At 42.5% G+C, this 25,320-nt stretch overlaps 1 long non-coding RNA gene across 1 annotated transcript; it reads right to left on the minus strand.

Annotated features, from left to right (window-relative positions):
- Nucleotides 1-11,096: 11,096 nt before the first annotated feature.
- Nucleotides 11,097-24,925, minus strand: LOC144616893 (uncharacterized). The gene is made up of 4 exons (XR_013556723.1): nucleotides 24,673-24,925; nucleotides 19,963-20,048; nucleotides 14,958-15,245; nucleotides 11,097-11,511 (listed from the first exon to the last, which is right to left on the minus strand). It is a non-coding gene; the product is annotated as an uncharacterized LOC144616893 (long non-coding RNA).
- Nucleotides 24,926-25,320: the final 395 nt, after the last annotated feature.

The following is a 25,320-nucleotide window of genomic DNA, read 5'->3' on the forward strand; positions in this document are numbered from 1 at the left end:
GGTCCTGGAGTTTTCTGACTCAGTGGGTTTGGAGAGGGGCTGAAAGTGTGCATTTCTGACAAGTTCCCAGATGATGCTGATACCACTCCCCTGAAAACAAACTTTGAGAGCCAATGGCTTAGAGGAAAAAGCACTCACATCGAAGTCAGGTAAAGCTAGACTCCTATCTTGCTTACTGTGTGACCTTGGTCTGATGAAATTTGCTTAGCCTCAGTTTCCTTATTTGCAAAATGGTGACAATATCCACTGCACAGGACTGTAGTGAGGACTAAATAAGACAAAAGGAGTGAGACGGCTGGTCCATGGCAGTCACTTACTCCAATGATCAAGAACTTCTTGCCTAACTCCCCTTATGGGAGTCCTCATACAAAGCAACATCTGTTTGTGGGTTTATGTGTGTGTGAACTGGGTTTCTGCTGTATTAATTTCATATTACTACTTATATATCCTGAGAAGTGCACTATTACTGAACATTTACTATGTGAATGGCACGGTGTGACATGATTTTTCCATTATATATAACATTGAAAATATTTCTCTTTAACAGATGAGGTTAAGTAGCTTGCATACAAACCCACAGCAAGAAAGTGGCAGGGCTATGTTCAAAGAAAAGCCTCCTCCACACCAGCCTCTTGACTTCTGTGTTAGAGTGTTTCCCACGACTCTCTGTGGGCAGAAGACGCCAAGATTATTAGGTCCTTTTCTCTACTTACTCACTCACAGGTGTATCTATCTATATAGGTAACATATGTGAGAGGATTAAGCGATTATCCTGAGAATGTCAGTGAAAGGGGTAGGGTTTTTTGGGTTTCTTTTAAGCCAGGCACTGTCTTACTCATCCCACCATAGTGCATGGAGGAGCTCAGCAAATGTTTGTGGCATTAACAAATGAATTAAATGTTCAGATCAAATGACAAACTCACCTGCCTTAATAATTACTGGGTTTCCTCCTTAAATGATCAATATGACTTGCCTCGTTATCATTCATACACAACCAATTTGATACTGATTCCTGAACAACTGAATATTCTCTCAGGTCTTGGATATGAAACTTTTGATGAAAATGAGAAGTAGTTGTTATTAACTTCCCTTGCCTGGGTAACTTGCAGTCATAGTTTGATTTACCAGAATAATTTGAAAAAGCAAATCAGGGACCCCTGCCATGACAGGACCCGATTTGAATACTCACGGGTAAAGTTTCAGTTCCACTTTGCCAAGATTACCTGAGTCCTTTGATATTTGCGTCTTGTGCCCTAGAGAGGTAGTTCTCAAACTTCTTCAAAAAATCAATCACCTACTTCCTGATCCTTTTTTTCTTCCATAACAACCTCCAGCAAATCAGAATAGAAAATCGCTCTGAACAACAAAGGCCACAGGGATGGACCCTCAGGGTTGCAAGGCTGTAAACAGAGGGCTTGGGGTAGGGCTGTGGAATGGCAGTCATCCAAAGATGCGCGGCAAATTGCCGACTCCTGCTAGCTGGCATTCCTGAGGGCAGTGGTGACTTCCCAACGGAGATGTCTGCAAGTAGCCATTGGGGACATAGTGGGGGCACATGGTGATCCGAGAAAGTTCTGGTCCTTATGCTATTTTTAATCACAGGCACTGTAGTTCGCTGCTTCCTACTTTGAAGCAGACTCCATCTCACGATTTTGTCAACACAAGCATTCCAAGGATAAGTTTTAGTTATGTCACAGGCATCTGGGAAAAATAAGAATTTCCCATATGTGACTTTCAGTCAGAAGGTACCAGTTAATTACTTCAGGTGTCTGTTCTGCATGGTCAGCGCCTGTAACTTACTTATAATTAAATATTTTGAATATCGCATAACTGTAATGGAAGCCATGAAAGCAATTTTATTTCTACATTTTGCAAGACCAGTAGGCTGATGGCATGGCATGCTTCCTAAAACTATGTCAGCGCTGTATTTTTGTTTGACATTGGGCCAGTGACAATAGGTTGCATGGTGATTATACTTCAGCTGCTGGACTCAGACAATGTCCGTTGGTGTGACACAGGCCATGAGAAGCACAAAAGGAAAAACCGATTTTAGCTCAGACTCCAATCAGAAAACTCTCCTGCCATGCACACTTCCCCTATTCTTTTCTTCCACTTCCAGGTCACAGGCAGCAGAGTAAAGAGCCGGAATACTCAGTTTAGAGAGAGAATCCATTCATGCTAACACATAAGATGTGCTAACACGTAAGGCAGGCAGCTCGCCCACATTTTATGGGGGATGTTAGAGAAAAATCATTTTCTATAGACCTCAGTGGCAACGAGATTCTTCAATTGAACTTTGGTCAATTGCATGGCATATGAAGAGACCAAGAATTATTTTCAAATGAAAATAATTGAAAGAGCCTTGATTCAAGGCTTGGTAGCACAGACTGACATAGAGCGAATGCATTGTATGGCACAGTATCAGGTCAATGGAACCAGGGAGAAGAGGAATCGATCCAGTCCAGGCCCACCCACACGCTTGCTTGTCATGTCCAAGAACTGCTTTTCGGGACAGTCGCTACAAAACCAGTTCCATGCCCCGTGCAATCTGCCGGCCTGGCAGCGGTTACCAGAGACAATTCATTGGACGAGGTATTTACACTACTGAAACAAGCGAGATACCTTTTCTGCTTTTGATAGAACTGAATGAAAAATGGAAATCAGCATCACTGACACGTAAATAAAAAGTAAATACATTCATTTCTCTAAGTATACAAGAGAAGAAAGTGGCATTTCCGATGCATACATTTATATCTAAGGTTTGGACTCACATATATAAGGCAGTTAATGTCTTACGGATTATCTACTTGGAGGGTCTACTTGGAGGGTCAAATTGTACCATGGCTTCAATTCCTAAGAGATATTTGGAAGCAAAGCACAAAATCATAGTATGTCAAGTAATTTTTTTATTAAGAAAAGTGAACAGATTAAAAGTTCTCTGCTCTGTCATTTTTTTTCCCTGATAACCTTTACACAGATGGAATTTTTGCAGTTTCATTCAACAGGCATTTGTTGTGTGTGTAAATGCTGTATACCTAGAATCATGTTAGCTGCTAGCAAATGAAGATGATTGAGAAAAACCCACATACCAGAACCCTTTGCATTACCAAGACAATTAAGGCGTGTCATAATCTCAGGTCATGATCTCATAGTTCATGGGATGAAGCCTCACATCAGGCTCTGTGCTGACAGCGTGGATCCTGCTTGGGATTCTCTCTCTCTGCCCCTCCCTGTTGTGTGCACTCTGTCTCTCTCTCAAAATAAGTAAATATTAAAAAAAAAAAAAAACTTCTGAATGACATTGGTGGAATTTTCTTCCAGGATAAGTAGAAGTCACAAAGGACCTCCCAAACCCATCCCACTCCTGTGCTGTCCCTTCTCATGCGCCCCAGGACACGACAGTCTCCTTGGGGGGAGTACAGGCTTCCCTCTGGCCTAACATAGGTGCTTCCCATATTGGAGTCACTCAGCCAGTCCTAGTGGAATCCACTCGGCCTCAGGAAGACTGGATGGAGTGTCTTCAGAGAGTTAGTGTTCTCTTTTCTCTCTTCCTTCCTCTTACCCACCAATCAAAGTGAGTCTGAAGTAATTATAAAGGGAAAGGGAATGAAACCTATCACATTCTAGAAAGGAAAGGATTTAAAAAGGGAAAGAAAGGAAGGCAATGTTGGAAACCATACCCATCTGACAAAGTACAAACGAAACAGTAAATAGAAGGCTATCAGCCGATAGTGTGTATAGTTGTTTTCTCAGAGTCCATTCAGTCTTGTAGTTATAAAAATCTGAGCATTTGGGGGTGAACAGAGTCAATAGAAGATTATCTCTTCAATCTGACGGTTGCTTTACAGCCCGTCCCTGTCTGCCACTTGGGGGCAGCGTGTGACTCCTAGGCCTTAAACTTCAGTATCACCTGGTCTCCCTGTCTCCACAAGGTCTGATAGACCACCCAGTCCTCGGGGAGCATGTGTCCGTGTGTATGAGATCTTTCTTTTCTGCTACCAAAGCTGAATACAAATTCCACAAGAGTCCTCTGTGAGCATTTGGGTGTTCATCTCATATGCATGTTTACCAACAGGCCTCATCTCATCTCTCCTGATTGGACTGATGCGTCATGACACAATCTCATTTACAACATTTGGTGGTCAGATTGTGAAATCATAACTCCTCAAAGGAAGTCTTTTGGGTCAGAGTTATAGCATCCATTGAGAATTACCAAGAACTATTAGGAGATCTGAGTTCTGTTCCTAATTGTTCCAAAGGCCTGCCCTGTGACCGGGGCAGATTTCAGTGTTCCCTGGTGAACATTTTGTTGACTTAGAAACGTAAAAATTCCTGTGGAGTGAAAGAGAGCGGCTACACATGTATTGCCCCCGTCACCACCACCGTCACCACCAAAGGATCCCAAGGCCCCCGGCCTGATGGCAACAACATCCTGATCTAAACCCCATCAGAGGATGTCTGGAAACCCAAGTACCCTAATGGTTCCCATTTATTCGACATGCATTACAGAATGTATACTGGATGTTAGTCCCTTTGTGGGCTCCAGGGTGGGTGGGAGTAGGGATTAAAAAGTAAAAATGTGTTTCCTGCTTTTCTATAGGAGAGAACAACATAAATCTTGAAAAGCTTTAGATCTACAGATGTTCTCAGCACGTAGAGCAGGGCTTGGTACACAGTGATGATCAGTAATGTTAAATTGAATGAGGCTCTGACTCCAGGGTGCACCTAAGTATTGGTGATACCAGTTCTCTCTAGCATATGTAAATTTTTTTAAACATCTTGGAATTTTTAGAATTCCTGAAGTTCTGGGGAACAAAGAGTCGATTGTGAAGCTGGAGAGATTCTACTCCGTGGCTCTGTAGATAATTTGTAGAGTGAATGGCTCTGTGGTTGACCAAACCACAGATGAGTTCCTTAGGGACCAACGTGGAATGCGTATCTAAGGCTTGCTGGTGATTAGGCATATTCCAAAATAAGTCACGTGTTAAGCACTGTGCTAAAAACATAGTATTCTAAAAGTCCATCTTGGAGCCTCTCTTCATATAATGGACTATAAACTGCCCTGCAGTGAGGAAGTGAACATTCTTAATAAAGAATCCATGTGAGTAAGGGATGGCCTTGGAATAACTCTCAGGGAGGCCAGGAATGACCCAAGCTCTTAGGTCCTTGTTGCATCCTCTTAGAGTTCATGTTCCTTTCCTCCAGAGCACAGGCCGTGGTGTGTAAGTAACATTTATTCCTGTGATTGTTTGATAACTGTCTACCATCCTGCCCTAGGCTCCATTAGTACAGGGACTGGGTATGCTCTTAGTCACTATTGAGTCCCTAGAACTTAGTACAGTATCTGGCACAAAGTGAACACTAAACAAATAAACCAAAATTTCTGTGAATGAACTTATACTCTATTTAAGAGCCATCATGTCACTGGGTCAGTAAGCATACCTGTTATTAGCTCTGTCAACTTGCAATCCTGCCCACTCCCTAACACTATTGCAAAAAATATATATAGTATATATGTAATATGGATATATATTATATGCACATGTATACATATAGACACATATTACATATATATATGTATATATACGTAGATACCTGTATGTGCATATGTGTTTGTGTCTCTGGCAAAATCATAAAGAGCAAACTGAGACAAATATATGCAGTACCTATGATAACATATTAATACCCTTATTGTACAGTGGGAACATCAGTTAAATAAAATTAAAAGAGAGAATCTGGCTATTTCAAAGTTGCCAGGAGCCTCTTTGTGTCCAACGTGGCTGCACACTGGGATCATCTTGAGAACTTGAACAAACCCTGAGGCCTGGGTCTCACCTCCAGAGATTCTGACTTAATTGGTGGCATGTAGCCTGGGCATCAGTTCCAAGAACAACTCAAGTGATGCCAATATGGAGCTAAGGTTGTAAAGCACTGGTTGAAATGCCGACAGCAAGTCATTCTGGAGCAGATTCTGTTACGTTTGTGAGGAATCACTCTCAATCTAAGGCAGGTTGTTACCCCTTGCTCCGGAGGAAGTGCTTCAGGGAAGAGAGCCTTTCCTGTGGCTTGACAAAGAGGACAGGTTTGACCAAGAGGCACTCAGGATCCTTTCAGAAGAGAAGCAATCGAGATTTTGACCCTTACTTTTTTGAGATTCAACTTTCTAGTGGGTCAAGATTGTTTTGATGAAGTTCCACCAGCAGGAAAAGATCCCACAGTATCCCAAGAAGAGCTTTTCATGACAGAAGGGGGAGTCTGATAATCGGTGCTCAATAGGAGGCCACACTTATAACAGTAATGATCAAAACAGCGACAGATTGTTTCAGTACTCTTTTACCTGAAGTGATTTTGTTGACCTGGTTCAGTGGGTTTGACTTAAATTAGGTGACATGCAGCAGTTGACAGTCCTATCAGGGTGGCACGGGCTGGGAGAGTGTCAGTTCTCTAATGGAAAAATAGACAGTAGGTTGGTAAAAAACCAGCAGATGTGCATCCTTTTTCCAGCTAGTTCGTGAACTCCATGAGGGAGCCAATTCTGCTGGGCTCTGCAGACTCAACCTTCTTTGAAGATATTGAAAGTGTGGTTAATTATCAGCTTGCTCCATTTTTGTTGTTGTTGTTGTTGTTGTTTTTCAGCTGAGGCTTAGCCTCAGATGCTCAGTTTCCTTGCCTCTAAATAATTTTCTTGGACTTGTGAGTGGTACCTCGTTGGAATGAGGAAAAGCCTTTTCCCACCAGTACCTCCTATGTGTGGAACGAGAAAGGTTAGAATTACCTCAGCCATGGCGCTCAGCCTCTGGGACCCTTTGAGCAATGGGGACAGAGGCTCCTGGCACCACCGCTGGAAGACAGAATTCAATTCAAGTCTCAACAATCCTTGGAGTCCTTTGCATGTTCTTAGTGAGTCTGAATGAGTGTCACTTCAGATGTGGTGAGAAGCTGAAATGGAAACTATTACATCAAACATTTCATTTGGTGGGGGGCGGGGGGGGGACTGTTTGGAAAAACTTTTAATTTTTTTAAGGAACAAAGAAAAGTTGATGAAAGGATTTGAGGTTATAATGACCAAAGTCTCCACTGCCTCCCTTCCCTCCCCCACCCTTCTTCCAAAATGGAGAAAAGAAATGAAGCCAGGGAAATGTCCTAAATATTGTAAGTCTGGCAGGCCTAGCTTTAGTTAGGATAGCGTGTAGTGATAATACCTTTTAATTACAGTTGTATAATTATAAATAGGAAAGAAATTAAAAGATGAAGATGCGGTTTGTAATGAAATTACCATAAATACCATGGCAAGCTTTAAAGTTGTCATGAAAATTCATAACACAAAAACATGAATGTGGAGGTTAACTTCTACCAAGACTAGAATTAAAATTTTGTGGATTCGTGGTCTTCCTTGTTAGCTTGGTATTTCCTCCTAAGTACACATAGGCACCGTTAGTCATGCAGACACAAACAGGCCTTTAAAAAGTCAGAGCCCTTGTTGGCAGCTCTTATGTTCTCTAAGCTACTTGGGCACGGTGACATAGAAATGACTGGGTTCCAAAGATAAATGGAAGAACCACTAAAAGAAATCTCATCCAACTGCTGCACATTTTAAATTACTTTTCCTGTTGGAATAAGGCATGTATTTCGCTTGTGATGCACAAGTTTACCTTGCAATCTTCATTTAAAGACCCATTTTACTTCCCACTGAACTGACAAATTTTTATGATTGAGGGGAGAGAATTATAATTGCAAACTGCTGCAGTGGTCCTTTGGCCAATAACCTGAGCTATTAGACCAGGGCACTTAGGTTACATCATCTTTTGGTGCCTTTGCTTTCCTTGCAGGTTAGCTCCTGTTTGTTAAAATACTGCTAATGAGATTGACATCATGAGGTCAGTTTCCATAAGCCTGTTCCATAGCTGCAAACTACTAAGACATCTTGCAAACATGAAACCTTGATCAGAGGAGAGATCAAATAAGTGAGTTTGGCTCACTCTTTTGCCAACCCTTCTCCAACATTGTGAAAATGCTTAACACATGTCTTAGTGATGGTAGATTGTGTCCTCCCTTTGTACCCAGCAAGAGGGATTTTTCTTTTTCTAAAGAAAGAACAAATATTTTTCCACTTCTTTACTACTATTAGCTTACAAGCTAGCACAATCAATTAAGAGGTATATTTTTATGTCTCTGCTGTGGATAAGAAATTATGCTGTGATGGCTATGTAGGATTAAATATAGGATAGCAAAGTCAATTAGAAGATGCCAGAGGAAAGTATTGGGAAAAAAAAAAAAAAACATTAGAGGAGGTCTTGTTTGCTGGACTTTTTTTTAATCCAATGGATCATGAAGAATCATTGAAGGTCCTTGAGTGTGAAAGTGACATAATGAAAGTGGCATTTGGGGATACGTTGAAAGAGGGATAAAATAGGAAGATGGTCACTGCCTGTCCTAAAGATACTATGAAGCAGGAATAAAGGGACACTTTTCCTTAACTTGAAGCTGTGGGAAAGCTAGAGCCCAGCTACTAATACCAAAGGTGGGTGGAAGGTTTGGCTCCCGATAATTCCCTCTTCCTTCTTCCCACTGTCCCCACCCAGTGAGCTAGGTGATTCAAGGGAGGGATGCTATTCTCTAAGAATTGCAGCTTCCTCCTGGAAGTAGAAGGAGGTTCTTAGAGAGCAGGGCCACCTGATTGGGAATGTGGATAGTTGTGTGTGGTAGTGGTGGTAGAGTTTGGAGTGGCCAAAGAGAAGTGGTCTCAGTCCTCACTATCCCTTTCTAAACTCTCAGGAAAGGATCAGCAATACATAAGACCTGGATGACTTTGGTTAGCCCCTCCATCTGGTGCCACATTACTACCCAATTGATAAGGTGAACTCACTTGGAGAAAAAGGGAGAGATTGGAGGAGTTGGATTTCTATAAAAGACAGCCAACAATCTATAATAAAGGAAGTTGGAATTAATGGCTCTAAGAGTGCAAGAATATAAAATAAATATATGTCCTCAAAGGAAAAAATATCAGAGATAGAAAGCAGAAATGAACAGTGTAAAGAAGACCCAACCAGATATAGTGGGTAAGAGGAAAGCAATAGATGAACTGAGAATCCCAACAGATGAATTGAACAGCAGAACAGATACCTTGGATAAACTAATGAATGACCTGGAAGACCAAGCCCTTAGGTATCAGAAAGAGATCATGAAGAGAACAACTAGATAAAAGAAAAGTTAAAAGATAAGAATATAAAGAGAGAAGTGCCAATATAATAGGGATCCTAGTATGAGAAAGTAGGTGAAGAAATATTTCAAGAATTATGACTACATAATGCAAATAATAGTCTTTAGATCAAAAGGGCTTTTAGAGTGTCATACAGTGGAGATTAAAAAAAACACCAGCCATATTATAAAGATATTAGAAGACAAGTAAAACATTCTAGATTTTTTTAAAATTCTAGATGATTCTTGACAGAAAGAGCAGATGACCTCAAAAGGAACAAGAAGAAGCTATCATCACAATTTTCAGCAGCAACACTGGATGCAGGAAGGCAGTGGAATAATACATTCAGCACAAGAATGTTGCTTTTGGGGTTTTATACCCTGATGAATTATCATTGAAATACAAGGAGTGAAATGAAGATATTCTTAGATATACAAAGTTTGAGAATGTTTACCTCCCAAAGACCTGCTTTGAAATGCTGGTGGAGGATAAAGAATCATTCCAGGAGGATGCTAAGAATATGGAAAGTGTATTAGTCAGTGCCCAGTCAGGAAAACAAATCATTTTACATTGTTCGAACTGAGAGGGATTTAAAGCAGGGAGGCAATTACAAAGCTGTTGCTCGAGGAGCAAAGAGGAAAGGGTGTCCTACTGCGAGCTCAGGGGGTTGTTCCTGTACCTGGGAGCATATGAGCCTCCCCCTTGCTGTGACCAATGCTGGAGCAGCACGGTCAGCGCTGCTGGAACCGCAGAGTCACTGATGCTACTGGAACCACAGGGCTGACGCTACACAGGAGCCGCCACTGCTGCTAAAGCCAGGGTGCTGTCAGAAAGAAACAGGATAGTTCTGACCTTCTTTCCAGTGCTGATCAGGTGCAGGCACCTCCCATTGGCTAATGAGGATTTAGCTGTAAGGAACTCTGGGAATTTTCAGGCTTCCTGCTTGCACTTCTTCCACAGAATAGAATAGTGAGTGTGGGGCTAAGAGCCAAAGACAAATATCTGGCCTGGGAACTAAGAGTGTGTAAATAAACCAGAAAAGTTAATTCCTGTTTAAATAAGGAGAACAATGAGAGAAGACACGACAGGCACATCTATACCGGTCTAAAACAAAAGCAAATACCGATATTTCAAGGAGGTGACAGTGTGCTAAGGTGCCTGACTGTTCTGCATAAATTCATAGATACTGGAGAATGTAAGAAATTGATAGTATTCTATTTCATATCTTACCATGTCCTTTGAAATCTAGAAGGATGACATATTTTCTATTTTGGGGTTTTCCCTTTTTTGTGCTTATTATTATATATTTTAATGTTTTTTTTTGAGAGAGAGAGAGAATAAGAAGACAAGTTGGGGAAGGGCAGAGGGAGGGAGACAGAGGGAGACAAGAGGATCCTTAAAGTGTATCACTTGGCCCTGAGAGCAGAGAGCCAGATGTGTGGGGCCAAACTCATGAACCCTGAGATCATGACCTGAGCTGGAGTAGGACGCTTAACCAACTGAACCACCAAGGAACCCCTTGGGGTTTTTACTTTTAAAGAATGATCTGGTCATGGGCTATATATTTATCTATAAGATTTAATTGTTTTTCTAATAATTTGGATAAGCCTTTCATAATATATATTAGCTAGAGATATATTAGCAAACATATCAGCTATAAATATGTTATATAGGATATATTGACTGAAAATATATGGTTGGAAATCTGTTGCTTAACTTTTGAATTTGGTTTATTTTTTGACCTACAGAGGTTTGGGATTTTTTTACCTAGTCAAATCTGAGCAGAGTACTCTATATGTTTACCTGTACCATAAGGTAAACCTCAGGAAAGCCCACTTTCTTCACACATTGGTATACTCGTGTGTATACATTTGATCTATAAATCACAGAAAAGAAATTAAGCAGAGAAAGAAGTGGTTGGTCTTGATTTGAAATTCTCCCTAGTAAAATTTCTACAGCAAATATTAGACCTAATATTTGGCATAGATGATGCTCATTCCATTTGGTATGTTTCTTTTTTTTTTTTTTTTCATTCATTCATAGCCTTTAATAAAAGGTGAATTTGAGAGCTTCTCTGGGAACAGCTCTTGATGTTGACAGGATAATGAATAGGGAAACAGGCAATGATGGTTCATCATCTTCAGCTTGAACAATGGCGAGAATTCAAATATGGGTTCCCTGGAACATGAATTTTTGCTGGTTTGCTATTGTTCCTTCCTGCAATCCTGTTTGGCTCCAGGAATTGATCCTCTTTACTTCTTGCTGTTCTTTGACAATTTCCTGATGGTCTCTGCACTAGTTTCCTGTGGCTGCTGCAACAAATTACCAGAAATTTAGTGGCTTAAAGCAACACAGATTTACTATTGTGTTACGGTTCTGGAGTTCGAGAGCTCCAAAATCAGTTTCACTATGCTAACACTAGGGTGTTGGCAGGGCTGGTTCCTTCTGGAGACTCTGAGGAGAGAATGGGTTTTCTTACCTTTTTTCAGCTTGTGGCTGCCTGTGATCCTTGGCCTGTGACCCCTTCTCCACCCTCAAAGGGTATCACTCCAAACTCTGCTATCATCACATTGCCTTCTCTGACTCTGAGCCTTCCTGCCTCCCTCTTATAAGGACGCTTGTGATTACACTGGGCCCACCTGGATAATGCAGGATTATTCTCCCCATCTCAGAGGAGATGTTCTTTCAGCCATATAAGGACATAACATTCACAGGTTGCAGGGACTAGGACGTAGACATATTTGGGGGCCATGATTCAGCCTACCACTGCAAGGAGCACAGTCTGAACCTCCTTCCATCCCATAGTGCTGTGGGGCCTCAAACTTGCCCTGTTGCTGTAAGCGCGCATCTCGTATGCCTGGGGTGAGAGCTGGTCCTCTGGTACCCCTACAAACTGCAGGTTTCATTATAATCCTTTATTTGGGGCCAGACTATACAGTTCATGTTCTTCCTCGGTTTCTTTTCTTGTTTATGACCCCAGGTCAACATTTGGACAAGCCGGGGCAGCCTCCTACACTGTAGAGGACTGCATATTGTCCTCTCGTTATCAGCCAAAGCGAAGAGAACATCTCCCATTGAACTCATCCTCAGCGTCACAATGATGCCTCTCCTGTCACTGGATTAGACATGCCTACATGTGGGCGCCAGCCCAAGTTCTCTTCACCTAACCTGGGTCACGTTATACTCCATGTTACTAATTCCTGGTCACTCCTTCTTGAGGATGAGGGCCACAGCACGCCCAGCCCTGCTTTGTCCCAGCCACAACCTCTTCCCTCACTGGGTTGTCAGAGTGCCATCTTTCCCTAGGCCAGGTCCCTGGGCCAGGTCCATCTGAGTTGTGTCAGTTTGCAACCACGCTGAATGCTCCTCCCTTGGAAAATATCTCGGAAGCAGGCTGAACTTTTTTGTGTTTGTTTTTTTTTTTTAATTTAAATTCAAGTTACTTAACATATCGTGTAGTATTGGTTTCAGGACTAGAAATCAGAGATTCATCACTTACACATAACACCCAGTGCTCATCCCAACAAGTACCCTCCTTAATGCAGGCTGAGCTTTTTAACATTTACTTTATAGATTTCTAGAGCTGTAACATGAGGTTACTGTTGGTTCACCAGGGGCCTACAAGGATTAGTTAGCAGGAGCAGGCAGCTGCCTTGGTTCTTCCTGTGCACCAGCTCCCCTTTCTCTTTATTACTTTTTTTAAATTTTCTTAAAAGATATTAAAAATTGTTTAAGTTTATTTATTTATTTTGAGAGAGAGAAGGAGAGAGAGAGGGAGCGCATGCAAGCAAGGGAGTGGCAGAAAGAGGGAGAGGGAGAGAATACGGAGCAGGCTCTGTATTGTCAGTGCAGAGCCCGATGTGGGAAACAACAAACATTTATTATCTCACAGCTTCTATGGGTTCAGAACCTGCAGGGTGAGGCTTATCTGGGTGCCTCTGACTTCCTGTCTCTTGGGAGGCTACGGTCAAGGTGCTGGTCGGGGCCGGAGTCAACTCAAGGCTCAGAGGGAGCAGGATCCACTTTTAAGCTCACTCACACAGCTGTAGACAGGTTTCAGGCCCTCACTAGCCAGAGACGTCAGTCCCTTGACCTATGGGCTTCACGGGACTTTTCACAGCATGATAGCTTGTTTCTGGAAGAGTGAGGGATGAAAGAGAGAGAGAGAGAGAGGCCAAGACAGAAGCCATGATCTTTCATAACCTGGTCTTGGAAGTAACATCCCATCGCTTCTCTATTCTACACCTGGAAGGGAGTCACTGAATCCAGCCCCCGCTCGAAGGGGCAGGATTACACAAGGAGTGGGTACCAGGGGGCAGGGGTCACTGGAGGTCATCTTAGAGGTTGCCTGAGACCCCCTCAAGAAGAGTTAGAGAAACAGGGTGCTATCTCCCAGTAGGGAGCAGGGTGTGCACAAGCTGAGAGGGGTCATAGGAGCGCTTCAGAGAAAACGAGCTGTGAGCAGAGTTGTGCATTTACTCATACCACAACTCGGGCCACTCCCTTTCTCCCGGCCTTCTCTCTGGGTTCTGTTTTATTAACCAAACTAACTGAACAAAAACCAAGAAGCTAACTCCCATGCTGGTCACTTCTCCGAGTTTCAAGTTCTCCGTCCACAACCTGCCTACCAGTGTTTACTCTCTGAAATCCACAGTAGTCATTTTTTTTTTCTTTCTATTTTGTCCAGAGTTCATCACAGTTCACAGTGGGAAGGGTGTTCTGTAAGCCGTGTATACTGCCTCTCATACTGGAAGTGGAGCTCTGCATTATTTGGAATACATCAGATTAGTGTTGGACAATATGTTACCCCGGTAATAGTGGGAGGGAAAAGGATTAAAAAGCCCAGGAATTGCCGGGTCAGAACAACTCATTTGGGCTTCCATAAAAGACTATAATGATTCTAGGGGCGCCAGAGTGGCTCAGTCGGTTAAGCATCTGACTCTTGATCTTGGCTCAGGTCATGGATCTCCGGGTTCATGAGTTCGAGCCCCGCATTGGGCTTTGTGCTGCCAGCGTGGAGCCTGCTGGGGATTCTCCCTCTCTCTCTGCCCCTCCCTTGCTTGTGTGCACACGCATGACTATGCACTCTCTTTCTCTCTCAAAAGTAAATAAATAAACATTTTTTAAAAAACTATAATGATTTTAAATTTAATTCTTTTTTTTTTTTTTTTTTTTTTTTTTTTTTGCTCCTGGAGTAGAAGGAACATGGAGTATCGAGATTCATGGATCTGATTTAAATTCCAGTTCTAACATTTACTAGCAGGGTGACCTCCCGCAAACGAATTAATCTATGCTTTAGTTTCTTCGTCTGTAAAGTTGGATAATGATACGTAACTCTGGATTGTACAGGGTTATCTGAAACAATGTCTATGAAATGCATACAGTACACTGCCTGGTACACAGGCAGCCTTCCACAGAGCTTTTTACCTTTCTCTTTCCTTCATAATTCAGCTACCCAGTAAGTTCATGGCGCCGACGTAGTTTGGCATTTGCTAGACCATTATCCAGAGTATCCCAGTGTGCATGGAAAGAAAACAGCTAGGCCAGAATGGCTGTCTTTGTAGGGAGAGTGTTGGTGTGCGTGTAGGGCTGGCTCTCTGCCCGGGATGCAGGGGTCAGTGGGGCTGCCGCCAGCCGTCTGCAGTGTTAGCCAGGGAAATCAACTCACAGCCCTCCTGGCACCTACTGCTGGACTTGGGTAAACATAATTACAGCCTTTAAAAAGAAAAAAGGGAAAGCAACCAAGATCCCCGCTCACCATGTAAACAGGATGTCCACTGAATGGCAGCCGTGGAGATGTTTATTTTCTGTTCAGGGGGCAATTGACAAAAGGCCTCGGGGAGCCTTTATTGCTGCCTGGGGCAATGGCCTGCCTGCGGCGGTGGTGGTGGTGGTGGTGGTGGTGGTGGTGGTGATGGTGGCTGGGTTTCTCCCAGCTCTGTCTGCATTGCCAACGCTGAGCTTCAGCTGAGAGCTCCGGGGCTGTGCTCTTTGGAACCACCATGCCGTCCTTAGAGATGCTGGGTCTGGTGTTCTGCTCGAGGCCCTTTATACACAGATAAATATACACTGATACATACGCATATAAATATACATAGATACATATACACTGATGTCCAGTGTTCAGTTTCCAGTGTGTGACCCAGAGGCTGGCTGCTTCAGCCTCTATGTAATCATCATCTTAATGATAGCTACCATTTACTCAGAGCAAGGCAGCTGGCCAAATACTTCACATGGGTGATCTCATTTAACCCTCGTGATAACCCTTTGTGTTGGTTTTATTGTCTTCACTCTACACCTGAAGAGGCTCAGCAAGGATAAGCAATTGGATTTGAAGTCAGATTGGTTAAATTCTCAAACCTGTGCTTAAATAGTAAGCTAGGTGAAGGCAGGGACCATCTGTCAAGTTCACAACTATCTCTACGGCCCAGCACAATGACTGAGAAACATCCGTTGGGTGAATGATTTAAAAAAAAAAAAAATTCCACCTGAATGCTCTTCTCCGCTGACTTTCTGGGGAGCACATCTCCCCCCAGTACTGAGAGTGCGTTGCACGACTTAGTCCACATGTTTCTGTTCTGCCCCGGGCGACTTGGGGCACTCACTGGTCAGTGCTGACTGCAGTTGGGTCTTGGGTATGGGCTGAGGCACCGCGGCAGTGACTAATTGGCCAGTGTCTAACCAACAAGACAACTCTGGTTTAGTCCAGGCTTCTCTGGCATTGTAGGCAAGGAAGGCATCTTTTGAGCCTGCTCCTGGGGCAGTGGAAACAGTAAAGCAGGTGCTTGTCTCAGCTGGTATGTAATCTCTGGAGAGGGGTTTTGCTGTCCCTCTTCCAGGACACAGGTGGGTTGGGATGGAGTTGTGAAGATAGTCTGAGCAGATTTCCCAGGAATGCCAGGACGTGGTCCCTCTACCTTTATAATCCCAAATGTAACTGGCAGAGACCCAAGAGCCCTTTGGTCTTCTAATTCCTTTATTTTCTTTTAAAATTATTTATTATTATTATTATTATTATTATTATCAAAGCATAATTAACATACAGTGTTATATTAATTTCAGGCGTACAATATAATGATTCAACAATTCAATACATTGCTCAGTGTTCATCGTGATAAATGTACTCTTAATCCCCTTTAATTCACCCATCTCCTCACCCACCTCCCCTCTGGCATCCACTTATTTGTTCTCTGTATTTAAGAGTGTTTTGTTTATTTGTTTGTCCATCTTTTCTTTGTTCATTTTTAAAAATTGCTTAAATTTCACATATGAGTGAAATCATATGGTATTTGTCCTTCTTTGATTTCTCCTATTTCACTTAGCATTTGACCCTCTAGGCCCATCTAGTTCTCGAATAGAAGGAAAGGGACGTGTTTGTTCTGCAGGATAGATTAGGACATCAAAATACTCCGTTCCAGAAGAGGACTTTATCCTACATCCGAACCTTTAGGTTAGAGAGAGATGAAACCTTCTTCATTTCTATTCAGGTGTCCTTCGGGGGAGGCATGTGGGTGGTAGCAGGGACTCTCCCTGAAACTGATCATTTCCCTGCCTGGAGCTGAGGCCATCATTACTTCAGTATTGTTTGCAAATTACTGCCAAGGGCAGGTAGTTGCTTTAAAATGGCCTAAATTGTCAGGAAATCTCTGGAAAAGAAATGTATGTCAAAGATTGCCCAAACTGGTATCGTTTGGGTGTTGGTAAAATGCTGGAAATTATAAAGTCTTGTGCTGTGTGTGTGTGTGTGTGTGTGTGTTCATTGTTGGTGGCAGAATTTTTTTCCTTTCTAATGTTTTAGCCATTATACTCTGATTTATGGAAGCCAATGTCACAGGTCCTAGACCCATCAGTTGATGATGTGTCCTGTTGGGATGCACCAGACCTACAGGTAGACCTGGGATTTCTGGGAGCAGTCTGGGATCAAAGGTATCATTCAGTGTCATTCTCAGTGGTCTCTTTTCCTTATGTTCATTCTTTTCTGCCAAGCATGGCCTCCCACCCTCCTGCTGCCTCTCATCATTCAGTCCCCTGTGTCCATTCTAGGCTTCTATCACACTGGTTCCCACATAGGGCATAGCAGCATGGAGCAGGGCATTCTGTCCATCTCTCCTGGCTTCCCAGTGTCTAACACTTCATTTATCTTGTTTTATGAAGAGAGATTCTATACTTGTTCCTATCACGATATTTGGAATAGGCTGGAAGGAAATATTCTGGACCTCTAAACACTTCTTTTGCCTACATTTCTGATACAGACCTCATTCATTGACCTTCCTACATCCAATATGCTTGAGTCGATGGCAAATTTGGGGCTTTATGCTCTGCATGTGTACATACTCCCTGGTCTCATGCCTGGTTCTACAATGTATACACACACACACACACACACACACACACACGCACACAAGCACATATCGCCTACCCTCTACCCTCTCTATGCTTAAAGGATGTCCATTTGCAGATCTAACAATCAAGTACCCAGGGAAAAGGATGGGTCATTATCTTTGGATCAGCTCTTGTTAGTTTAACAGAAATATCCAAGGGATGTGAAGATAATGGTCCGTGTTTGGAGAACTCCTCTTTCTTACTCTCAATAATTCCCCCATTAGTTGCTATTGGATGCTTATATCCCATCATATTTCAGAGCTGGTTCCAACTTTCCAGGTGTGGGTTTGACTGAGCTTCTGCTAAATGTCACACTGGTCAGGCAGTAGGCATCACAGAAGTCTCGGCTGAATCGATAGGATTTAAGCAATAGGCTTAGAATTAGAGATGCGGAAAACATCAGTACCTCTTTTTGGTGCCAGTGGCCTTCCTGCTCTGGAAAATTTTATTAGAAGCAAAGTGATTTAGAATAATTTCCCATCAAATAAACCTTTTTTTGCACAGATCACAACAGCCCCTGTTGCACGTGGAACCCAACCTGCCACTGCCATTTTATTATTGCAACTAGGAATTGTGACCCCACCCACTGCACCAGCCCGTTCTTTCCTGCCTTCTTGGACTATTGCAACCTACCCATGTGTGTGGCCAGGAAAAGCTATGCTCCTTCCCTCTGCTTTCCCTCTTTCCCATAGTCTCCATATGGCTAATGCTGCTGCTGTGTCCACCCAGGTAGCTATGCTCTGGCTCTAATGCCCTTCTCTGTGATGGGGCTGCTGCATCTGCAGGGCTCCTGTCATGCTGGGTGGATCCAGAAAGCACCACGCTCCTCCCACTGAGATTGACCATGAATGACAGTTCTTTCCAAAGCAAAGTGGCAATCAAAGTGTCTCCCAAAGTGACAGGTCTTTCAACCAAACTTGGAGCCACAATATTACCTTGCTAATTTGTGGGACCCAAGGAATTTAACAAAAATCCCCTACCCCTGGACAAGCAGAGCAAGACTAACTCCATTTTGTGCTACACCTACCATCTCATGTATAACCCCCACATGACCTACTTTTGCTTAAGACACTCCCCCACCCTAGTCAAGCCACTGAGCACACCCTTACTGGAAACCAGCTCATATAGGAATACGGAACCCCTAACCGCCAAAGAATGTAAACCCCGCCTTTTGCCTGCCAAACTTGTGCGCCAATTCTGACCAGAGTGATAGGCTAGTTCAAACAGTTACCATAGGGTAAATTGTAATTCAATTGGCCACCTGCGTGTGGACTGACATGAATGTGCAACTTTCTGTGTGTGTTACAATCTCATTGGCCACTGGCCCGTATAAAACTGCTACCCCTCTTAACCTAGGGGTCCAAGTCCCTGCTCCACTGTGTCGGGTATACTTGGGCCCAAGCTCGAGCTTGCAAATAAACCCTTGTGCATTTGCATCGGTATTGGCTCCTTGGTGGTCTCTCAGATTCGCAATCGGGGGCATTACAAATTCAGTTTTATAACTAGCTTGCTAGAGGCCTAGAGGAAGAACCCGTAAACACAGAATAAATTGAGGTTCAGGAAATGAAGCAGGATTGTTCAAGTGTCTGGGGTCTGGGGCTCTTTGATTGTCAGCCCCAGAGTTTGCTTTTCCTTGCTCTCTGGGGGCCTGGGGCCCTTGTGCAGTAGGAACTTTCCTTGGTGGTCTTCCTGGGCACTCTGTGTGCCCGACACATGTATACAGAATGCCCATGAGCAGCATTTTCATTCACATGAAGACATGTGGGGCCTACGCAGGGTTTTTCCAGGCTAGACTCCGAATTATCGTATTTTTTTTTTTTTTTTTTGAAAAATAAAGATATTGGCTGTAACTGCAGCTAATGTTTAAGAGGTAGGAATTGTTTATTTTTTTAATGCTTTTCTGTGTTTTCTAACTTAAAAACCAAGGACAAAGTGAGAGGCCAAGAACACAGCAGATGTTTACTGTTAAACCTAAAAACATTTCTCAATCCCATTTACTGTCACTTTTCTCACTTAACAGTCTGTATAGTAAGAGTCATGTTTTCCAAGGCCCTAACATGTCTTACAATTTTCCCTTTTGGTTATTGCTTAAATAAACACCCAGATGTGCTATTTTACAGATCATAAGACATATCAAATGTGGTCCTTTCATTCTCTTTATCACACATGGTGCCTTGGCCCCTGGCTTTCGGAGCTGAGCTCAAGTTCTTTGTCAAGCTGAGCTGTGGCAGACATCACTCTCTGTCTGCCTCAGCTGGAAGGAGTGACAATTGTGTTTCACCTCTGGGAGACTATGTGGGCAGAGCTGGCCTCTCCTGGGCCTGCTATAGAGGGGGAAACCGCCATGACAGCAAACTGGCAAGACTGTGGGTTCTGCTCACCTTCATTTGGCTCAGTCAATGAAGGAACAAACATGATCATCAAATAGATGCTTTTGACCGATATGTATTGTTAAGCGTCTTGAAGGCTGTAGGAAACAAGGGAAAAAGGGCTAAAGATGTAGAAAGAGCTTGGAAATGGATTCAAATTCATTAGGGTTGCTGGTAGACACTATTAATGATTCCAAGTATTTCTTTGAATTAGAGAGTCATGGGGCTCTTTTAAATTGAGTGTTTCTTTGCAAAAGAAAAAAGGGTGTGTGGAGGGGAATTAGCAGATTCCCAAAAAATATAAATTGGGTTTTGGCAGAAAACCTATTTCTTCTTGCCTTCAGAGAGTCATGCAAGTCTCAGGAATGGCAAACATCTGTTTAAAGGGCATCCGACCTTGGCGTGGCAGGCAGCTCGGAAGAAAGGGCGATGGGATTTGGTGTATAGTTTTCATTCAAGATAGCAGGTGGCCAGGTATTAAGAATGGAGCAGGGGTGCCTGGGTGACTCAGTCAGTTGAGCATCCTGCTCTTGATTTCAGCTCATGTCATGATCCCAGGGTTGTGGGACCGAGCCCTGTGTCAAGATTAAGATTGTCTCTCTCTCCCTCTGCTCCTCTTCCCTGCTGGAGCGCTCTCTCTCTCTCTCTCTCTCTCTCTCAGATAAAAACAAACAAAAGCAGAGCAACTATTCCACAAGTATTTACTGAGTATCCACCGCGTGCTAGGGATGCAAAGTTACTAGGACGCACCAAGACCCAAATAGTTTATTCCATCACACAGATGTTAGGATAAAGGTTCACTGTGCATTGTCATGAATATACTGTGCCTTTACTATGGTTCTTTCTTGTGCAGCTTAGAATTCAGTGGGCAATTATCATGCACGTAATACAGACCAGTAGAAGAGGCTAAGCCTAGTTCACTTTCATGCATATGAACTGAATAGCTGGTCATTTTTTCCTTTCGACCACTTTTTAAAACATTGGCAGGTTATATTGATATTAAAATGATAAAAATAGTCTGAGATTCATGAGTGCAAGTTTGCTCTTGCAAGCTTTGTGCCAGATACATATTTTTAAATTTTTTTAATGTTTATTTATTTTTGAGAGAAAGAGACTGAGAGACAGAACACGAGTAGGGGAGGTGCAGAGAGAGAGAGAGAGAGAGAGAGAAAGACACTGAATCCGAAGCAGGCTCCAGGCTCTGAGCTGTCAGCACAGAGCCCGACACGGGGCTTGAACTCACAAACTGTAAGATCATGACCTGAACTGAAGTCGACGTTTAACCAACTGGGCCACCCAGCCACCCCAAGTGCCAGATATTTTTTAGAATTCCTAATTTTTCTTACTTTATGTAGGTAAAATGGTATGTAGATTATGTTATACTGCTAGTGGGTATAGAGCAATATCTGCTATTAAATATATTAAATGATAAACATTTTAATATCTCTGCCATTAAATGAATACATATGAGTATAGACATTAAGTGTGATAAATAAAGATCTTAAGTAAACTCACATCATTTTAGGTCAGGCATTCCTGCCAACTAAGTTATGAGAAAGATTCAGTTTTCAAAGACTTTAAAAATTTCACCAAGGGGGCGCCTGGGTGGCTCAGTCGGTTGAACGTCCGACTTTGGCTCAAGTCATGATCTCACCGTCTGTGAGTTTGAGCCCCGCGTCAGGCTCTGTGCTGACAGCTCAGAGCCTGGAGCCTGTTTTGGATTCTGTGTCTCCCTCTCTCTGACCCTCCCCCATTCGTGCTCTGTCTCTCTCTGTCTCAAAAAAATAAATAAAGGTTAAAAAAAATTTCACCAAGATATGGTGGACTTATAGTGTTGATGAAGATCATTCACTACGACCCAAATAGTTTATTTCTTCATACAGACACGGGAATAAAAGTTCACACAGTTTGTTGCCATGAACATACAGTGCCTTTGCTGTGATGATTTCATCAGATTTACCTAGGAAACAATTTTGACTTTTCCCTACAAACAAGCTTAATTGTAGGAAAAACACTGCTACCACCCACTGAAGATCTTTTGCTGTTCGTGTTTGGAGTTTTTCCTCCAGGCTTCAAGGCTGACATTCTATTAGAATCACTTTGCTAGTTGCCCTCTTGTGAACTATAATGCGAAGTAGGAAACGGGATTTCACCAGAGCCACACTAAAGCTTCTGAATTAGAGCCAGGAAGTATTTTATTTGATGCATCACAGATCATAAAGCCAACATCCTGTCTGATGGCCCTAGTGGCATCAGCATGGATGGCTGGATGGAAAACAGGGGCAGGAAGGATGTAAGCATGGGTTGGTGAATATAAAACCACATTGGCCTTGATTCTGTATCTTGAGCTCTCCAAACTTCTTCCCAGCCTATGACCTTTGTACTTTCTGTTCCCTCCTGGAACACACTACCTTGTGATTTTGAAGAAACTAGCTACTTCCCATCATTTAGGCATTGCTTTCAGTGGCGTCTCCTTTGGAGATGACCTTGACCACCCTGTTTAATGTTATGCACCTCCAGTCTCTTTTTATAACATTACCCTATTTTATTTTCCTCAAAGCACATCTATGAAATGACCTTGTTGGGGTGCCTGGGTGGCTCAGTCGGTTAAGCGCCCGACTTCAGCTCAGGTCACGATCTCGCGGTCTGTGATTTCGAGCCCCGTGTCGGGCTCTGGGCTGATGGCTCAGAGCCTGGAGCCTGCTTCCGATTCTGTGTCTCCCTCTCTCTCTGCCCCTCCCCCGTTCATGCTCTGTCTCTCTCTGTCTCAAAAATAAATACACGTTTAAAAAAATTTTTTTTAGTTAAAAAAAAAAGAAATGACCTTGTTATGTGTTTTCTTATTTACTTGTTCATTATTTTTCTCTTTCACAAAGTAAAGACCTCTCTGACTTGTTGATAAAATCCTCAGTCCCTAGAGCAGTGCCTGGCACAGGAAGGGACTCAGTAAATATTTGTTGGAAGCATGAATGCCCCCTGCAATAGTACCAGCTCCCCTATTTTAGAATGTCTCCAACCTCTTCCATCCCAATACCCCAGGGTTCTTTGTGTGACAACTCTCCCAGAAAAAAAAAAATATTGCAAATGTGGGAAACGTGATAGAGCATGAAGTGTGGTAGAATATTAAATTAGTCTCATAAATTGTGAATCATAAATCATGGTTCCATCTGTTCTGTGACAGAGTGTAAACAGCAAAATTTTCCACAAGATAGGAACTGAAAACAAAGGGAAGCCATGAGTTTCAACTCATGGAGAGGCTGTTACTATTATGTTGGATTGTGTCCTCTCTCTCCTCCTCACTGACCACTTTAGTCATGCTATGCCTTTCTGGAATAGGCCCAGGAATCTTATTCATAGCAGACATTGGTTTCTTCCAATCTAGAAGTTTCTGCCCAATAGCTCTGTGCTCTGGCACCTGGAAGCCACATAACAAATATTTATTGACTATCAGTGGTAAACTCCACTCTTACACACTTACTCTTCTGAGTCAACTATGTTATTTTTTTCTAAAATGGAGATATCCTTTAGAAAAGGTGACCTATAAAAGAAAACTCTTCCATTCAAATCCAGTATTGTGCAACGCATTGAAAGACTTGATGAGGTATAGGATTTTTTGAGTGTGGGTCAGTATTTGGGCAGGAGTGGTCTGAGTGAGGCATGGTGAGGGGCAACACAAGGTCACAGGTTATCCTGAGAAGGGATGGGACATTTGGAGAGGACAAAGGAATGAAGCGTTTCTAAGACAACTGGTTCACATCACAATTTTGCCTAAGGCAAATATGGTGGGGGAAACTATTCTGGGAGAATTGGTGCCTTCAGATAATGTCCTATTGGCTAAATGCACAGTGGAGGTCCATTTCAAGACCAACCAAACTACAGTTTTATCCAGAGGAAATTAGGTTAAAATGAACATCAGTTCACAGATGACATTTCTGAAGGCTTCCCAGGAAACTATAGCAGCAAGTAACTCTGGGGAATGGAAATGAGGGGTAGTAGGGGAGTGGATGGGTCTGCAGAGTTTTGCTTTCCTCTTTATAACCTATTGTAAAGTTTTAGTTTTTCCATGACAAGGTATTGGTTCCACAATTATAAATTTTAAAAATCAATAAAAACCACTATCTTTTAAAGATTTCACCATTTAAATCTCGCATTTAAAATGCCAGCTGAATTAAAATGAATACCGCAGCAATTGTAATAATCGTAGGGGGATGTCATGACAGGGTTCAAATCAATACAGATGGTTCCCAGCTTACAATGGTTCTACTTGTGAGTTTTTGACTTTATGATAGTACAAAAGCCATAAGCATTCAGGAGAAACTGTACTTCAAATTTTGAATTTTGATCTTTTTCTGGGCTAGTGAGATGTGGTACAACAGTCTCTTGTGATGCTGGACAGTGCAGCTAGCTGAGGCTCCCCAGTGGTCAGCAATCATGAGCGTAAACAACCAATTCTGTTTTTCAATAATTACATAAGATATTCAACACTTTGTTACAAAATAGGCTGTGTGTTGGATGATTTTGCCCAAATGTAGGCTAATGTAAGTGTTTTGAACATGTTTAAAGTAGGCCAGACTAAGCTGTGATGTTTGGTAGGTTATTTGTATTAAATGCATTTTTGACTTAACAATACTTTCAGTTTATGGTGGACTCATTGGGACCTAATCCCATTGTAAGTTGAGGAAGATCTGCATATTGACATAAACAGAAAAACCTTGAACTTACAAACCCTGTTATTCATATATATTTTCTAGTCTTCTGGGTAGATATTGTTCAACCCTCTCAAGATGTGAAAGCAGCTCCAGAAGCTGACCCAGCAATGGTTCTAGAATGCAGACCTTCAGACTTAAGCTTCTCTGACATACCGCCCCCCTACTGTATACATTCTACTCTCCTCGCGACTCATAATCCTTTTTTCTCCTTCTCTCATTACCAATGTAGACTGCTGCCTCTCTTGAGGGTTTCAAATCCCACAAGAGAATTGACTGTCACTGTAGAGTACTCAGGGTAGAAAGGTTTCCCAGGTTTCTTTATTATTCTTGTATCTTTACTGTTAAATGCAATCACCCGAGGGCATGTACAAATGTACCTGATATTTTCAACCTGAAAGTTTTTAACACCTTCTGCACTTAAAATCCGAATTACTTCCTTACGCTGAGAGCACACTGAATAGATTTTCAGACTCTCATGAAGTCCCAGTTTGTCTTCTGCAGAGAGAGAGGGACTTTGATGTGACATTCCTTTCCTATGATGAAGTCATAATTACACATAGGAAAAGAGGGTTTGCACCATAGAGATGAAGGTATTACGATCCATAGCTATTGGGGAGTGTAAGTTTTTGCAACTATCATCCGCTTCTGAAATAGCATACCT

This window comes from Panthera onca, chromosome B4 (genome assembly GCF_046562875.1).
Source record: "Panthera onca isolate mPanOnc1 chromosome B4, mPanOnc1 haplotype 2, whole genome shotgun sequence".
In the NCBI taxonomy this organism is placed as follows: Eukaryota; Metazoa; Chordata; class Mammalia; order Carnivora; family Felidae; genus Panthera; species Panthera onca.